Below are 17,268 nucleotides of genomic sequence, written 5' to 3'. Positions count from 1 at the left end.
GTGTGTTTCTGTCCATGTGGGTATATCCTGCTGACATTAAAGATGCAAATCAATGCTGGTTGCTGATATACCATTGATTAGGATGTTAGTTTTATACAGTACATGGCAGGTTCGTTGTACACCATCAACTCAGTGTCAAAGCAAAGGAACCTCAAATACATGTTTGTGTACAACTGGTAGTTTGAATTGTGACATAGTTTTGCAAACTACAGATCACCTTAATAATAGGATGCAGTTTCAAATGGCAAGTTTCACAGAGCCCAGGCATAATTTTGTTCACCAACTCAAAGTCAAATTTAATAAGTTACCATGCAGTCCAGTTAAATATATTTACAATTCATTTTAATGTTGATATTCAAACAATCTGACACTCTCTTCCACATTGTCCTTATATTAAAATTGGATGTGTTGCAAGTTTAAATTACTTCTTATTTCTGTTTATGATAAGAGTCAGAACTATTCAATAAAGGAAAAGTGTGTCTCATTGTTTGTCACCATTTCCCACAGAACTCCCACATTAAGAATGTAATTCACAAAGTGCTTTCATTGGGTTTGAAAGGATGTCCAGAGTTGGCGGAAAGTACCATCAAAATGCAACCTACAGTTCTATTTACTTTAAACAATGCACCAGGGAGTAGCTTTATGTGCGCAAAAGCGGCCTGTGACATTTTGCAAGGTATGTCTGCTATTGTATGATTGCAGCCCTTATTTTCAGGCTGTGGACGTGTGTGATTGCACTGTTATGGATGTCACTGCCAGCATAAACTAGATCTGCCTCCTTCACTTTGCGCTGCACAGATCAGTTGCCAGCGTAGGAGGAAGGAGGAGGAATGCGGCAGATTTCCATCGGGTATCAATTAAGGAGTTAATCTGTAGGCAGCTTTGATGAACAAGAACACTGATGGAGCAAAAAAGGTTAACGGCGTCAAAAATAGTTTGAGTAAATTTTCTCTTGATAAACTTCATGGGAAATGGCAGATTACCATGATCGAGAAGGACTGCATCCGTCTGTATATTTGTACGTTAAATCTTGAGTCACGTCATGGAGTGTTTAATTGTTCAATGCATTGGCAACAGAACAATGAATTGCTTACTCGCTGCAACTTAACAGGCATATTCGGGCAAAGTACGAATAAGAAATATATCATAATCATTAATACAATAAATTAATAATTTGTTACCTTCCTATATTAGCGTAAAATTGAAGTCTGTAGCACAAGTCCATAGTAGATCATAGTTTCTGAGACAATGGTTAGTGGTGTGTAGGTTTAGGTTTATTATTGTCGAATGTACTGCTGGTACATTGAAGAGCTATGTTGTGCGTGGTATCTCAACAGATCAGGTAATACTATCAAGTCAAACACAAATAGAATAGGTAGAACAAAAGGGAAGATACAGAGTGCAGAATATAGTAATCAGCAATGTCGCACATCAGTTCCATAGAGAAAGTCCAATGTCCACTATATTATAGAGGTGAATCAGACAGCACCCAATCTTATGAAAGAACTGTTCAGAAACCTGATAACAGAGGAGAAGAAGCTGCTCTGCAGTGTTCAAGAGCCTGATGGTTGCTGGGCAGAAGCTGTTGTTGAACCTGGTGGTCACGGTTTTCAGGCTCCCCGTACCTTCTTCCCAATGGTAGCAGCCATCTTTAACAGGTTGGTGTGAGTCTTTGATGATTTTGGCTGCCTTTCTGAAACAGCATCTCCTGTAAATCCCTCATTGGTGGGAGGATCAGTATCTGTGAGAGGCTACCACTTTCTGTAGCCTCCTTCATTCCTGGACAAGACCAGGCCGTGATGCATCCAGACAGTATACTCTCGATTACACTGAAGAGGTTCGCCTGTAGAAGAATTCAAAATTTAAAAAAACTCTCTGGTAAATGTCTGACTGCAGTGATTCCTATCAAGTGGTAAAGTGCATTTATGTTTTGGTGCATATTTTACAAAATCTTTCAGCTTTTATAATCAATTTGCACATCATGTTAAAACATATCCACAGATTACTTTGCAGGTTCAAATCTTACAGAGCTGTGAATGCTGACTGGGCCTTATGTAGGTTTGTGGGTATCGCTGAGGTAGGGTAATCTGCAGCATTGTGGAAAAGTGGACAAGATAACCTTCTAGGTAGTGTTAAAAGTTGATAGCTGGGTTGCTATATTCACTACTGGCTCATAAATCTGAAGAAAGGTCCCGACCTGACACATCACATGTCCATTCCCATCCACGGATGCTGCCTGACCAGTTCCTCCAGCACTTTGGGTCTATCATTGTTCATACAGTTGGGTTGAAAGCTCTCCAGTGGAATATGATGTGTAGTCACAGTTATAATACAGGGTATTTATTTTGTAACCAGCAGGCACACTGCAAGCTTCCACAGATAGGATCAGGATAATGACCAGGTTTTATGATGTTGATTGTGGGTAAAATAATGACCAGGACACTGGAGAAAATTCCTCTGCTTTGCTCTAGGGTCTATCACACCCATCTTGGATTGTTTTCTGCAGGGCGTTGGAGGCTGAGGGCAGATCTGATAGAAGTCCATAAAATTATTCGAGGCATAGATAGGGTAGACAGCCAAGTTCGAGACAATTTTGCACAAGATTCCAGCATCTGCATTTCCGTGTATCCCCGTGAGACCTGGTTGGATGTGTTGGGTTCAAGTTGAATTTGATGTACAGACTTATGGAAGATTTCTCAAACCTTGCTTGGGACGGCCAAATTAAAACATAGGGGTAGGAAGAAACTGCAGATGCTGATTTAAATCAAATATAGACACAAAATGTTGGAGTAACTCAGCGGGACAGGCAGCATCTCTGGAGAGAAGGAATGGGTGACGTTTTGGGTCGAAACCCTTCTTCAGACCCAACACGTCACCTATTCCTTCTCTCCAGTTACTCCAGCATTTTGTGTCTATCTTTGAGACATATGGTGATGTTCTTTAAAGTTACTGAAGAAACCCAGATTATTGACATTGAGAAACTATATATACAGTAACAGTTGTCATTGTAAATGTGTTGAATTAAATAGTACCATGTTTCTTAAAGGAAAAAACTCATTAATATTTGAATTTCATTAACAGGCAACATTCACAGACAGGTCATTCGGAGCCAATGCCAATAGTTTGTGGATTTCATAGAACAATCAATGGAATACTTCAATGCAATTTACAAAATAACAATAAAAGAATGTCCAGACCAGCAGAATTTAATTTAAGAATCACTAATCCAAAGGCCCCAGTCAAGATTAATCAAAGACGATAACTCAGTGTTAGAAAAGAGCAGAAACAAGAAAATGCAGAGTCAGCGTTTTGGATCGTAGATTTTCTGCAGAATGGGAAGTGTGAGAAAACAGCCATGCTTCAAGTTGCTTCCACCCTCATTCTTCCCCCGCTACTTACATTCCTGCAGAGACCCAAGCTTACATTTATCACCCTCTATTAAACAACAGTGTTGTCCCCTGGAATGTTTTGGTCTCTATCCTATCACAGACATTCCCTTTGTCCTCTCCACCCCTCTTCGCAACATAAACACATTTATCGGGCCAAGAAGGGTATCGACCCGAAACGTCACCTATTCCTTTTCTCCAGAGATGCTGCCTGACCCGTTAAGTTACTCCAGCTTTTGTGTCTATCTTTTTGTCTTTTTTTAATCAGTTACCCGGTTCAGAGGAAAGGTCGTCGACTTGAAATGACAGCATTGTCTGAACAAGGATCCTAGGTCAGGAACATTGATGTGATCACAAAGAAAGCTCACCAACACCTCCACTTCCTTAGAAGATTGAGGAGTTTCGGTACGTCGCCCGAATTCTCTCTTTAACTTCTGCAGGAGTATGGAAGAGCACAGAATGACTAGATACATTACAGATTGGTTCGACAACCCAAATGCCCAGGAATGAAGGGGATTGTGGAGAGTGGTTGACACTGCCTGGTCCATCACAAGCATTGACCTCCCCACCTTTGAAGAATCAATAGGAGGCATTGCCTCAAAAAGACAGCCGATATCATCAGAGACTCTGGTTGCAATCTCATTTCACTCCTTTTTCAGGAAGAAAGGACAGGAGTCTGAAAACCGTGACCACCAAGCTCAAGAATAGCTTATTTTCAACAGCCACCATGTCCTTGATCTCTATACAACACCAGCCACAACTATAATCTTCTATGGACTGTCTGGTTGCACTGCGGACTTTGGATTTTTTGCATTAATATTGTGGCCATACATTTATCGAGTTTTCATTTATAATATATTATCTATCCGTATTGTGTTTATAGGCTTGTTATGCTGCTGCAAGTAAAAATTACATTGTTTTGTTGTCAGTACATGCTCCAATTAAACATTCTTGTCCTTCTTGACCCAAACAACTGTCCGTCCATCCTCTGCACAGATGCAGCCTGACCAGCTGAGTTCCTCCAGTACATTGTTTTTTTTCTCAAGACTCCAGCATATGTTCTTAAGCTCATGAATTATAGGAGCAGAATTAGACCATTCGGCCCATCAATTCTACGACGCCATTCGATCTATTTTCCCCCACTCCACCCCATTCTCCTGCCTTCACCCCGTAACCCCTGACACCCTTACTAATCTACTAATTTACCTGTCCCGCTGAGTTACTCCAGCATTTTGTGTCCATCTTTGTTTTAAACTAGCATCTGCAGTTCCTTCCCACTAATCTGCCAGTCTGTGCCTTAAAAGTACCTATTGACTTAGCCCGCACAGCTGTCTGTAGCAATGAATTCCACAGATTCACCACCCTCTGACTAAAGAAATTCCTCGTCATCTCCTTTCTAAAGGTACGACTGCATGTGCATTCTCCTGTGTTCTGTGCCAATATTATTTCTTTCTCCGCAGACCTGATGTTGCTTGTGCTGGCAATTACATCAGGATTTAATTCCAAAATTAAGCTCAGAAGAGGTTTTATAAATTGTTTTATTGTGCTCACCCTACTGTGAATCACCTTCTTTTCAATTCTGAAGGAAACTGCAAGGAACTGTTGGGAGCCTTCAAAATGATTTACCTCAAATGTTCAACTAATTTAAACCTACAGAGCGATCAACAGCGTGGTTATGTAAATTTATGCTGAGGAGTTCATCAACATACCAAACTGAACCAGCCGGCTTGACTGCAAGGTTTTGTTTAGTCTAGTTTGGTTTAGAGATACATCAGGGAAGCAGGCCCACCGAGCCGTGCCGACCAGCGACCCCCGTACATTAACATTATCCCACACATACACTGGGGACAATTTACAATGATACCAAGCCAGTTAGCTTACAAACCTGTACGTCTTTGGAGTGTGGGAGGAAACCGAAGCACCCGAGGAAAACTGGAGCACCCAGAGAAAACCACTTGGGTCACAGGGACAACGTACAAACTCCACACAGACAGCACACGTACTCAACATCAAGCACGGGTCTGGGGCGCTGTAAGGCAGCAACTCTACTGCTGCACCACTGTGCTGCCCAGGTCTTGAGATTAAGATTTGACCCTGCCATAAACAGTACAGGATATGTTTGTTCATTTACTCTGGCATAGAAGGATGCCACTCGGCCCATCGAGTCCACACTGGCTTCCAATAGAGCAATGGTGTCCTTTGCAATGCCTCCCCTTTGTTATTTGTAGTCCTGCAACTTATTAACTCTCACGCCTGCAACACAGACGCCCTCCACCCTCACCCTTGAATCCTACTGCCACTTACCTACACCAAGGGGTCATTTGTAAGGTGTCCTTGAGACTCTTGAAAGGCGCCCATAAATAAAATGTATTATTATTATTATTATTCTGAAGCAGACAATTAACCCACCAGCATACTATTGGGTTGTGGGAGGGATTTGGAAACTCAACCGGTCACAGAGAGAATGGACAAATTCCATAGGGACAGTCCCTGAGGTCAGGATCCCAGCTGGGTTTCTGCATGTGTGAAGCAGCAGCACTAATTGCTGCGCCAGCATGATACCCAAGGCGGAATGTTGAATGTTTTGGAAACAACTCAGTCCAGCCTGAGGTCTCGGCCCAGTCCATCACGAGCACAGCCCTCCTCACCATCGAAAGCACCTAAATGAGGTGCCGCCTCAAGAAGACTGCATCCATCATCAAGGGTTCCCACCATCAGGATCAGCCCACTTTTCGCTGCTACTATCATGCAGCAGGTACTGAAACGTGAAGTCCCATACCACCAGGTTCAGGAAGAGCTACATTCCCTAAACCAATGATTCCCAACCTGGGGCCATATGGATGGCAAATTTCAGGGGGGCCACAGAAAAATTTGGGGATTTAGGGGGCCACAGGTTCAATGAATGGGGCCACTTTTTTTCCGCTAATAATGTCAGGGGTGGGGGGGGGGGGGGCACAGAAATATTAAAGAGCCCAAGGGGGCCATGAACTAAAAAAGGTTGGGAACCACTGCCCTAAACTATCAGGTTCTTGAACCGACTAGCACAACCCTAATCCTATAGAGTCGTAGAGTGTCGAAACAGGCCCTTCGGCCCAACTTGCCCATGCCAGCCAACATGTCCCAGCTACACTAGTCCCATCTGCCTGCATTTGGTCCATATCCCTCCAAACCATATCTCACCAACAGAGCACTATGGAACATATCCTGCACCATTATTAATTCATTTTTTCTGTTCATGTTTTGCACTAACGTCTTGCTTTTGTAGTCTTTTCCATTTCATTGCTTGTATTATTTATGCTTTTGTCTGCATCTATGTGCCTGTGACGCTGCTGCAAGCAAGGTTGTCATTGTAACTGTACCTCACCATACATGCACACGACTATAAACTTGACTTGATTTGAAATATTTCCCAATATCTTTTATCTTCATGCACATATCATACAAAGGTACATATTAACTGATTCAACATTCAAAAGCTTTTCCACCACTGGATCCCATGTTGCAAGATACTCAAGAGTCCCCTTTGGCCAGAAAGGTAACTAAACCAGGAGTACAGTAGTTACAAGAGTCTGAAGTAGGGTCTCGACCCGAAACATCATCCATTCCTTCTCTCCAGAGATGCTGCTTGGCCCACTGAGTTACTCCAGCGTTTCGTGTCAATCTTCGGTTTAAACCAGCATCTGCAGTTCCTTCCCCCAACAATTACAAGAGCATTTCAGAACTTGGTTAATCAGTAACCACTAAATCACATCTTGACTCACCACTTCTGTCCTGAGCTTTCTACTGTGCATTGTTAGAGCCAACTGTTCTGGTGATAAAGTGTTGGAGTAACTCAGCAGGTCAAGCAATATAACTGGAGAACATGGATAGGCGATATTTTGGGTCGGGACACTTCTTCAGACTGGAGAAGTGTCCCAACCAGAAAGACGTGCCACCTGCTGAGTTACTCCAGCACTTTGTATCTTCTTTTCTAAGTGTGAAGCTGTAAGGCAGCTGTTTTGTAAGAAGGACAAGGGCAGCAGGATGTTTGTCCTGGAGAATGAACGTTGGAGACACCTAGCAACAGGGATCAACACAGAGCATAGATACAGTACGAGGTAGATCGGGATTTCTTCTACAGAACATGCTGAAAATACTCAGCTGGTCTGGAGGCATCCCTGGAGAGAGAAACAGAGTTGACTTTTCAGATCCAAGCTGATTGCTTCATAAATGACTCACATTCACATCAGGTCCAGACATTTCCTTTGATTCTGTTTGAGAAGACTGCAAATATTGCAGTGGAGGAGCAGAGGTGAATCACTGACAATAACTCTGGGATCTTAGTGTTAAATTATGCAACCCTAAAATATTCTGAGGTTTCATGAACAGTGATTGGGAAATTAATTTTTGGTTTAAGTTTGGGATGGCTCAGTGGTGCAGTGGTAGAGTTGCTGCTTTACAGTGCCTGAGATCCAGGTTCAATCCTGACTGCGGGTGCTGTCTGTACGGAGTTTATACGTTCTCCCGGAGGTTGACGCAAAATGCTGGAGTAACTCAGCGGGACAGGTAGCATCTCTGGAGAGAGGGAATGGGTGTCAGAGTGAGGCCCAGTGCAAATTGGAGGAACAGAACCTCATATTTGGGTAGCTTACACCCCAGCGGTATGAACATTGAATTATCTAATAGCCCTTGTAACCCTTGCTTGCCCTTGCTTTCCCTCGCTCTCCATCTCCTCCCCTTCACAGTTCTCCCACCAGTCTTACTGTCTCCGTCTACATTCTATCTCTGTCCCGCCCACTCCCCTGACATCAGTCTGAAGAAGAGTCTCTTCCTGAAACATCACCCATTCCTTCTCTATGGTTTAAGCCAGCATCTGCAGTTCTTTCATACACATTTTGTATGTTCTCCCTGTGGGTATTTTCCGGGTGCTCTGGTTTCTGCCCACACTCCAAAGATGTACAGGTTTGTAGGTTAATTGACTTCTGTAAATTTTAAATTGTCCCTAGTGTGTGTAGGATAGTTCTCGTGTACAGTCTGATCGCTGGTCGGCGTGGACTCTGTAGGCCGAAGTGCCTGCCTCCGCGCTGTATCTCAAAAGTAACGTCTACTAATGACAAGTTCCCAAGTATTTTTGTTCCCTAGTTAACCAACATGTGCCTCTAAGGCATTCTATTTCAAATGAAGTGAGAGGATCTTGTAGTTATTTCTGCACGGAACTGAAAGGGAATTTAGTTAACAGATTTTAATAGATATTTTCAAAGTTGACAGTTTTGGACAATTCTGTAAAACATTCAAAGAAATTCAAAGTTGATTCATAGTTTTGAGTTTCCCTAATGTATGTAAAACATGCTGACAGAGTCAATAGTATATGAAATGACATGTAATATCAGGGTATTATCTGAAATATGATAACAGTAATGGAATGACAGAGCAACAATCTGCTTCTGACAGAAAGATGATTATTTACAAGCAATTAAGTGACTGAAGTAAGACCGAATTAAGTAAGTGAATAATACTGGTAAGAAGAGTATGGGCCTATACTAGTGTATCCACAAGCATAAAATGGTGTCGGGGATTGTGAACTCACATCTGACTGTAGTCCCACTCATTCACACAAAAGATTTGTTGCAGCATCTAATGGCTTTAAACTTTAAATGTCTTTAAACATTCTGACTATCTAAATCTGTTTCCCAGGATGGTAAAAAATAGTAAGATTAAACGAGAACTTACCAATTTGAAGTTTGATCTGTATTTTATGAGGAGTTACGATGAGGGATTACGTGAAGAACCCGCTCAGTGCGCAGGCGCGGCATACTTCCAAGCAGCGGTGTGGAATCACAGATAGACACAGTTATTTGAAGTAAACATAGTAAAGATAAGGAGACATCAATTTATTAGTTTGATCCATATAATGAGGGTGGGAGCGGAGGGCACGTAATCCCTCATCGTAACTCCTCATAAAATACAGATCAAACTTCAAACTGGTAAGTTCTCGTTTAATCTTACTATTTTACTTCGGAGTCACGTGAGTGACTACGTGAAGACTTCAAAGCTCTGTGATTTCAAACCGTGTAACAGTTCATACTTCACTCGCTGCCGAAGTCATTCGAGGGAGGAAGTATGTTATCGTAATCAACCATGAATCTGTTTGTAAAAACAATAATGGTGTTATTAACAACAACAAGACCAATTGCTCCCCCGGGCTTAAATTATATATTTTTTGCAGATTCTTTTTCTGCAAACGATACAGGTTCTGTCAGTGGTTTGTTATAAAAGTTTGGAACGTATACTCCCTAGGCCACCCTGCAGTAGCCAGGATGTGGTCCATAGGCTCGTCCATCCTCTTAGTTACTGACGTGGAAGCTGTCCTGGTGGAATAAGATTTTATACACGTTGTATTTACTCCAGCAACTCCCAGTACCTGCTTGAGCCACTAGAGATAGTTTAGCTCGTCACCCGACCATGAGGTTTCCTGTGGCTGACCCATAAGGCTTTTTCCTCTCCCTCGGTATTCCTTATTGTGTCGATCTCTAAGTGGGTCATGACACATAAAACGTGGTTCAGGTGGGTATGCCCGGAATTTCATGACTGGATCTGATGTTCCTGGTCTGTTCTGTTTGGCCAACCCTTGAATGGGCATGTGACACTATCTGGTGTTATAACCATGTTGTCCCATCGCAGTAGATGGGAGAGCTGGCTCTTTGTGTTGATGTAAGGCTACCAGCATGTCCATCTTCAGGGTAGGCTGTTCCAGGGTGAGTGACCTGGCTGGTGATCATCCCCTAAGGTATGTCAGGATTTCACTGACATCCCAATTTGGGTGTACCTATTTCTGGGGAATGGATTGATATACCTCTCCTGTATCTGATCACCAGTGAGCGGTACCCAAGTTGAGTAGGCTAACAGAACATGTCCTTCATTGTGGTGAAGACCTGCCAGGAGCTCCAGTACAGTTTTTTGTTATAGTTGAATGTGTAATTCCTGTTTTGGAAAACAGTGTACCATTTCTTGATGCTCCTCAGGTATGTTCCCTAGGATGTGCGACGGAATGCTGTCATCAGGTTGATAGTGCTGCTGATCCAAGCACAGCAATGGTCTTCCCAATTCTGCAATTCTTTTAATGACCATGTCGAGGATCACTGGGAACCATGCTTGTGGATTTGGTCCACTGTAATTTGCGTAGTACCCGACTGATGAAGCCGTAGTACCTATTGAAGAGGTAGAAGGAAAGGAAAACATAGAGATTAGGTTCCCCCCACCCCTCAATACGCGGGAATGTCTCCATTGCCGCTGCCTTGAGATTGGTTTCATGTGACGTAAGTTAGTACGTGGTGATTTAATTGGATATAAGGAATCGATAACTGGTGTCCATATTGCTTAGTGATTTCAGCAAATATTTTTGGTTTAAATGTATGTTTACAGTATTTAGCTCACCTGATAGGTGAGTTACTGATGGTCAAACATGTTTGACGACATACGGTTTCCAATTGTTAATAAATTGTCACCTAATATAGATGTTCTCCGCCCAAGTGGTTTGGTATATGCCACCACTGATGTTGTTATCTTATAAACGAACATGCAAATTTGGTGGATTACTGAGCAAATGCTTCACTAGAATTAAGTAAGTTAATATATAACATGTTTAAGTCAATTCATATTGGCATTAAGCATTACAAGCTCAGTAACACATCAGGACACATAAGATGTTACTCAAAACAGGTGGAAGTGTACAACCATAATCCTTCCTGCCGATAAATTCCATGATAACACTACAGATTCATCCATTTGCCCCCATATTACAGGTATGGAGATAGTTTTGAACACTAGTATCTCAGCTCATAGGAAAGGTACAAAGTTCAGTAGCTGGTAATGCTGCTATATCCCAATTACTTTGCCACGTAGTTGATTGGTGGTTAATGCACCATGACTGATAGTCTTAATGAATACCAGATAACAACGTTGTGGATGGTCAACGTAAATATCTGGATATATATTTTGTGCACCGTTCCCAGAGGCACTGCAATACTGGGTCGATGCGTGGAGTGGACGGAGCAAGCCCCTATTCCATCTCCTTGTTCCAAAATTCAATTTAATATATGGTCTCTAGATAAGGGACGTATCAGATTATTAAACTGATAAGAACAGATACTACACTTGATCTTAGCCAAAAGGCCGAGAAGCGATGCAGCTAAAGCTGTATCCAAGGATAGTTTGTCGTTAATATATAGACATGCCATGACGGAATGTTTCTAAGTGTCAGGGCTAGTTGATTCTGGATAACTTTGACTTAAATGCCGCAACGCTCATCATGGTTACTCCATCCAGGTAATTGCGGTATATCCGAAACTTATATGAGAAGGTACTGAATAGTGTGCATCTTCAAGGTCGATGTCTACCATAAAGTATCCTTGGATCCATGGTAGTAGTTACAAATCCCATGAATGGGTATACCTGGTGAAATACTCAAGTGGTTTATCAACGATGGTGCGACATTCACCATCGTGGGAGGGTAGACCACTTGGGGTGCTTGCTGAATTGGTGGCAAGATATTAATTCTATTCCCCTTGTATTTATTTTTTGGTATATAACTACCAAGAGTGATAGCTTCCTAACCAGGCGTGATTCATCCACCCCTTGTTAGTACAACCCTTAACCTTTATGTGATGGTAGGAACCATACTTATCTGTCTTCATTGTTGTTTTCTTCGGTTTCTGGTTCCTTGTTCTTGTAGGGACGATGTTTGTTGGGGGGTGGCGCATTTTCCTCTGGGGCCTGCTCTGGGCCGTGGCCTAAAATGCTATGGGTTTGGCATGCAGGCCCCGAGCTTTCACCAGTACCATGAGGTAGACGCCCCTGGTGGACACGTAGAGGTACTGCTGTCTGGTTTAGTGTGGTGCTCATTCCAGACTCTGCCCTCTTGTGCCGAATAGTTTGAACACTTTGTCCAGTTTTTTAGGACTGGTTTGGTAAGTGCCAGGTAGCAGGATCTGTGCTTGTGAGGTCGGCGTTCTCATAGTCCTGTTAATTTCATAGATTGAGGGCAGGTTTGTGAGTTCATTTCAGAAGTTATGAGGTATCCCGTTGAACAGTAGGGTCAGGTGTTTTGCCATACTACCCTGCCCTTCTGGAATGAGCAGGTGGACATGATAGCCGACGTCAGGGTACCAAATGCATTTTTAAAATATTTAGGTTAAATGCGCTGCTCAATGTATCCCCCAATAATGGCGGGCACTTTGAGTAAATGCAATTTAGGGGAGGCGTGATAAAACCAACGCCTCATGGCTACCTGTCTTGGAGAGGTTTTTTGGAAAAGACAGGTAGTAAGCTGGCCATCAGTTGAGACTGAAAAGCCATCTCGCTAGTGATGGAGCCACATAGCGCCAAAACCCAGCAGCTCTTCCTGATCTTGTACCTCAAGCATACTCCCGATATTGTTCAGCCAGTGACCCCTCTTCATGACCAGCCCAGCCACTGGTCAACCCAAAGCTAACCACACTAAGGAGGAAGCGATGGGCAGTGCCTAGGCACTGTGGAGGGTATGCCTGAACCCTCCAGCGAGACTGCCCCTCACGTAGCGTGTCTCGCAGGAGCTCCTGCTCCAGGAGCCACTCCAGCGGCTCAGGCGGCTGTCTCTCTCCCATGCGGGTGGAGAGACGTCCCCTCCGACAAGTCGGAAGCCACCGGCCGGATGCCTCTTCGGATGGCTGAACATCCAGCCCGCAGCTCAGGCACTAGCGGGACTGGCTTCGGCGCGGTGTGGGGATAGCGGAGCGCCCGGTAAATGTTCCTACCGCCTTCTTCTGGAGCTTTTGTGCCTTGTAGTAGCGAGAGCGCCCCTCTAGCAGCGCGTCTCGCAGGCACCTGCTCCGTGAGCCGCTCCAGCGGCTCAGGCGGCTCTCTCTCCCCCGTGCGGGTGGAGAGACGTCCCGTCCCAAATCGGGAACACCTGCCGGATGCCTCTTCGGGTGGCTATACATCCAGCCCGCTATCGGGCTGGGCTCGGCACGGTGTCGGGGAATAGCGGAACACCGGGTAAACGCTCCTACCGCCTGTTGCTGCCCCCCTTCCCCCCGACGGGAAACGTTCCTCCTCGGAACGGGGGACAGTTTTGTTCCAGAGCCTTTTTCTCTGCCTGTAAAACACAAGCAGAAAAAGGGGCTCCCCTGTAAAAGAAACCCGACCTCAGGATACTCACCTGACGGTCCGTTTCTCTGTTGCGGGAGCGCCTAACTCCCACTGCCGCTGTTGCACTGCTGGCGTAAATGCCGCGCCTGCGCACTGAGCGGGTTCTTCACGTAGTCACTCACGTGACTCCGAAGTAAAATCAAATACTAGAGGGCACAGCCTTAAAGTGAGAGGGACAAAAGATCTGCCTCCAGGTTTTTGGCGATGGAGGAAATATTGCAGTTGCAGAATCTGTGGACTTAGGTGTAGGAAAGTGAGGTTAGGGATGGTGTGTTATGTTGCTAAGTGGTGGTTGGATGGAGAGAACAAAGGGACTATCTGTGAGAGGGCCCAGGGTAACGTTGTCACAGTCACTTTAGTTGAGAGATACAGCATTGATATAGGCCCTTCGGCCCGCAGTGTCCATGCCCACCATCAATCACCCGTTCACACTAGTTCTATGTTATATCACTTACTACACACTAGGGGCAATTTACAAAGTCCAATTAACCTTCAAACCCGCACATCTTTGAGATGTGGAAGGAAACTGGAGCCAACTAAAACTAATCTGCCTCGTGGCATTGAATCCAGCATAATCTTAAGAACAGTGTCACTTTTAGACTGAAGCAAGATCTTACATAAGTTAGTTGGGATGGTTAAGGGATCGTGTGGGCTGTGATAAATGTGTTTTGTGGTCATCAGTGTCAGTGTGGAGGCTGCAGATTTAAGGTGAACAAAGACAAGCTGCAGTGGTTCTTAGAGTTGAGGCTGGAGCGTGATATTTAAGATAATGTGGTGTATCTGTGACTCAGGTCTGGGGGCTGAAGTGATGTAAGCAGAGGAATGATAGTTCAACTAATATCTTAGGGCAGCGTTGAAAATAGAAAAGAAAGGCAGGCATTGTTCAATCTGAAAATATCATTTGAATGCAGTGTGTCAGGTCAGGTAGAGCATAAAGGGGCTGTCCCACTGCGGCAACCTAATTGGCGAGTTTAGAAGAGTTTGCCCTCGACTCATACACGCAGCATGCTCGAAACAAGGTCCTAGGAGGTCTTTGTAACTCTCCTTCATGCTCGAGAGTAGTCCCCGCATACTCGAGGCCTCAGCTAGGTCGTGCCGTATTTTTCAACATGCTGAAAAATGCCCGCGAGTAAAAAAAGGTCGCCATGGAAAAAATCGATATTTTTTTTTACTCGTAGGTTTAGTCGAAGTAGGTCGTAGTAGGTCGACATGTTATTCATAGGTAATCGAGGGTAGACTAAGGTAGTCGTAGATAGTCTTCAAGATAGTCGAAGGAGATCGAAGGAGATTGAAGGAGGTCGTCTTCACTATCCACTATTCGGTGTCCAATTTTCCCGACGCTAGTCAAAGCTAGTCGAAGCTGGTCTTCAACATAGTCGAAGGAGGTCTTCAACAAGACAGTTTTCAAAATCTCCTAAACTCTTCTAAACTCGCCAATTAGGTCGCCGCAGTGGGACAGCCCCTTAACTATCAGCATGGAACTGGAGCAAGAAATTGAGGTCATCATTTAGCATTGCAGACGCACACCGTGGCGTTTTGGGGAGGGAGGGGAGGGATGGCAAGAGTCAAGAGTGTGTAATTGTCATATGTACCGTCAATGGAACAATAGGTGGCATGGTGGTGCAGCGGTAAAATTGCTACCTTACAGCGCCAGGGACCCAGGTTCGATCCTGACAACGGTGCTTGGCTGTATGGACTTTGTATATTCTCCCCATGACCAGCGTGGTTTTTCTCTGAGATCTTCGATTTCCTCCCACACTCCAAATAGTGCAGGTTTGTAGGTAAATTGGCTTGGTATAAATTGTCCCTAGTGTGTTTAGGATAGTGTTAATATGCAGGGATCATTGGTCGGTGCGGACTTGATGGTCAAAAGGGTCTGTTTCAGCGCTGTTCCTCTAAACTAAATAAACTAAACTATATGCGATTCTTGCCTGTTGCAGCTTAACAGGGATGTAATAACACACAGGTAAATATATAATAATCAATAAAACAATAAATTCATAACTGTGATACTAGGTAACCATAATAATGCAAAACCAAAGTCCATAGTGCAACCAAAGATAGAGTCCATGGAAGATCTTAATGTTTGAGGTTTGTAATAATAGGAAGATGAGGCATCTATACATCTAGATACTGGAAGCTCATTCCACATATCCACCACTCTCTACATGAAAAAGTTTGCCCTCAGATTGCTATTAAATCTTTCCCCTCTTACCTTAAACCTGTATCCTGTGGTTCTTGATTCACCCAGTCTGGGTAAACGATTCTATGCATCTACCCTTTCTATTCCCCTTGTGATCTTCTACAACTCTATAAGATCACCTCTCATCCTCCAAGGAATACAGTCATAGCTTGTCCAACCTCTCCCTGTGGCAACCTCCCTGGCATTATCCTCATAAAACTGTAGGAATGAATTGCAGATGCTGGTTTGTACCGAAGCCAGACACAAAATGCTGGGCAACTCAGCAGGTCAGGCAGCATTTCTGGAAGAAAGGAATTGGTGACATATTTGGGTTGGAGCCCTTCTTCAGACGAGAGGGTGTCTATCCTCGTAAATCTCTTTATTCTTTCCAGCTTAACACCTTCTTTCCTGGACCTGGCAAGCTGAAGCAAGCAAGAATTTAATTGTTCTATTGTGACAATTATGCACTCATGACAATATTGGCAGCTTTATTTCACCAAATATCATTGCTCATATTTCAGAGCATTGATTTGACATTTTTTTCACTTGCTATTTGAGCCATGGTCTCTGTAGCTTTGCAGAGATAGTTATGGAGTGCACACATTGAGATCAGCATGCCATGTTTGCATCCTTCCTTCTATGAGACAATCTGCAGGATTTTGTAACTAATCCATGTTAGTGAATGCTGGCAGGCCTAACAGTTAAACTCAAGAACATCATTCATGCCAAGCAAATCAGAAGGCTGCAGTCTGCTGCAAGATTTACGTTAAGATATCTTCAGATCAAATCTTCAAATGTTCATAAGTTCATAGGTGATAGGAGTAGAATTAGGCTATTCGGCCCCATCAAGTCTACTCTGCCATTCAGTCTTGGCTGAACTATCTTTCCCTCTTAGCCCCATTCTCCTGCCTATTCCCCATAACCCCTGACACCCGTACTAACCAAGAATCTAATCTATTTCTACCTTAAAAATATCCATCGACTCAGCCTCCACAGCATTCTGTGGCAATGAATTCCATAGATTCACCACCCTCTGACTAAAGAAATCCTTCCACATTTCCTTCCGAAAGGAACGTCCTTTAATTCTGAGGCTATGGCCTCTGTTCCTAGACTCTCCCACGAGTGGAAACATCCTCTCCACATCCACTCTCCACCAGGCTATAAACCATGGTGCAATGGTGCTTTATTTATCACACGTGCAACTGCACCGTGAAGTTCTTTCTGCATATTTACCCATGCAGGCACTACCATGCTTTGACGCCATTTACACAAATCCAACATCGGGTCCTCCCACGCACTCGGTCCACTGAAGCAATTGCCAATCCTGATAAGCCTCAGGCTCCTTCAGGGCCTTCCTCCGTTGTTTGCGACTGGATCAGCCGGAGAACCATCTCTTCTTGCCCAGCCATCTCTGTGTAGCCTGACCTTCGGCAACTGGGTTTGAAAATTAAGGCACATCTATTGTTCAGGAGCAACAATCTGTTGGAGGTACTCAGTGGGTTGACCAGCATTGGTATATCCATCTGCTCCCTACCC

The 17,268-nt window shown here is 43.9% G+C and overlaps 1 non-coding gene across 1 annotated transcript; it reads right to left on the bottom strand.

The window, feature by feature from the left end:
* Positions 1–11,357: 11,357 nt before the first annotated feature.
* Positions 11,358–11,549, bottom strand: LOC116989759. Its single transcript, XR_004416314.1, has one exon. It is a non-coding gene; the product is annotated as a U2 spliceosomal RNA (small nuclear RNA).
* Between the last annotated feature and the right edge of the window lie 5,719 nt (positions 11,550–17,268).

The sequence above is a fragment of the Amblyraja radiata genome, chromosome 29 (genome assembly GCF_010909765.2).
Source record: "Amblyraja radiata isolate CabotCenter1 chromosome 29, sAmbRad1.1.pri, whole genome shotgun sequence".
NCBI classification, from domain to species: domain Eukaryota; kingdom Metazoa; phylum Chordata; class Chondrichthyes; order Rajiformes; family Rajidae; genus Amblyraja; species Amblyraja radiata.
The sequence above is the reverse complement of the archived record's forward strand: the minus strand, read 5'-3'. Positions and strand labels throughout refer to the sequence as shown.